Here is a 2201-nt window from a genome sequence, read left to right on the forward strand (position 1 = left end):
AATTTCATTAGAGAGACAATGGATTGGGCTAGTGTATTTTAATTAAAATTGAGCCAAAATTGGCCCAAATTTTGAGCCCAATTTGTCCATACCCAGTCAAAAATGGCTGGCCAAGACTTGGTCCAAAACGGCGTAGTTTAATGATGAAACTACACCGTTTCATTAAGTGAATAAAGATTAAATCTTATCTATTCATCTCTCTCTCATCCAATGGTCCATAATCAATCTCCCAATTAGGTATTTAAGACTTAGAAATGCTGAAATTTTGCCCACATTTCTCCCATAATTCCTTTCTTCCTCCTCTCTCTTCTCTCTCTAGCCGCCATGCGGCGGCGGAGGACCACCTCCAAACACCCCCAAATTTTCACCATGTAATCTCCACAACCTCCTCTTTCCATATCTCCTAACCAAATCCTTCAAAACCCCCTCAAACTCCTTAAATCTTAAATCTAGGAAATTTTAGCCGCCACTTTTTTGCCCAAATTCTTGAAGCTCCGGTCACTACCATCCCACAATATCTACATCAACGGATAGAGCTCCTCAAGACCTACCTATTGATGTCAATTCCACCCCAAAAATTCGGCGATCGAAAATCCGGCCAAATTCCGGCGACCTCCCCGAATGCCCTCGTTTGGCATACCACCATTGTTTCGGCCACTTGAATTGTGAAATGGTAAAAATACTATTGTTTTTTTTCATTGCTGATTTTTTATTTTATTTTTATTTTTCAGATTTTATTTTGTCTCTTATTAAATATTTTAGCATTAGCTTTTGAAGTTTGAAATGCTAAATTTTATGTTTTTGCACTTGTTGATGTAGTATAATAGTTTTGTATTGATAAAAGTGAGATAGTAAAGGATTACTTGACAGTATATGGTACTTGTTTGGTTGATTATTTACTGCTTCAGAGATTTTTTGAGTACAAAACTCAAAAGTCATTTGTTTGGTAAGAAAATATGGACTTTTGGACAATTTTTGAACAAAAGTCTGTCTTTGAATAGTGAAGAGCAGATTTTAGTTGAAATACTCTCTTTTGGACAAGATTGAACAAAAATGTCTTGCCTTTTGAATTTAAGTGCAGATTTTGTGGAAAAATCTGTCAAAAAGGACTGAATTTTAATCATGAAATAGTTGGCTATTTCTCATATATAAAACATACATCTTCATAGCAGTAGAGATCTGGACACACTAAAAAAAGGGAGAAAAAAATCAGCAGCTAAGGCATTCTTTAGTAGCTAAAAATTGTGAGTTTTTGTGAGTTGATTCTTTAGTGCAAAACATTTTTTTAGAAAAAGATAGTAGTCTTGAAAGCTTCTTCTGGAGTTACATAATTGCTGGTTTCAACTGTTTTGCTAGGTATTTCCGGTTCACATTCTTGGGTTTGAAATGTGCTGGTTGTCGTTGCCTTTTGCTGTGTTGCAACCCCTTTAATTATTTTGTTGTCCACTTCTTGATTTTGGAAAGAGCTGACTTTGCTGTATTTGTTCTTCTTTCTGCTGTCCAGGTAATTTTCGGACCATGTAAACTCCTAAACTCGAGTTGGAATAAAAGATAATGATGATGGGAAATATTAGTAGCTTCATCCTTCTATTGTAATTCATTTTTATATGCTCTTGAATGTTGGATAATGTTATGACTATATGTTAGATAATTAAACGGTGTCAAGCATCTTTATTTTATTTTTTTTGCTAAAGCGATAGATATAATTCCACTGGGCCCTCAGTTGCTTGGTTGTATGAAAGGAGTATATATTAAATTTTGAACCCATGTAGCTATGTTTGTCCCTTTGTTGTTGCCAAGCTAAACTTTGTTTTTAATTTTTAATTTTTATTTTTAGAGTCCCAATAATCTTGCTTATTTTTTGAAAAGGTTTATTTTAGTAAGGTAGTTAAGCTGTGAATAGAATGATACTCTCTGGAAACTTATTTTTGTAAATAGTTGGCTATGGATTGCAAATAGCAAGATAGGGCCAGATCTGTAATGTGACTCTAAAAGGCCATATCTGCAGATTTGAAGTCCAAGAGCATATGAGCCTCTTGGATTTTATCTTGGACATGAGCCCATTGGCTCCATCAGCCCAACAGTGGGCTGCCTCATTTCAATGTCATCACAAGCCCACATCTTACTAGTTTTAAGCAACATAAGTTAATAATTTTCCAGCACTAGTCTCAACTTTTAAATTAGAAATCGTAATAACTGCA

General features: G+C 34.8%; 1 long non-coding RNA gene across 1 annotated transcript; it reads left to right on the forward strand.

The window, feature by feature from the left end:
* The first annotated feature begins 292 nt into the window (after positions 1-292).
* Positions 293-1765, forward strand: LOC142180194 (uncharacterized). Its single transcript, XR_012708353.1, has 2 exons — positions 293-673; positions 1505-1765. It is a non-coding gene; the product is annotated as an uncharacterized LOC142180194 (long non-coding RNA).
* Positions 1766-2201: the final 436 nt, after the last annotated feature.

Source organism: Nicotiana tabacum, chromosome 4, assembly GCF_000715075.1.
Source record: "Nicotiana tabacum cultivar K326 chromosome 4, ASM71507v2, whole genome shotgun sequence".
NCBI lineage: Eukaryota > Viridiplantae > Streptophyta > Magnoliopsida > Solanales > Solanaceae > Nicotiana > Nicotiana tabacum.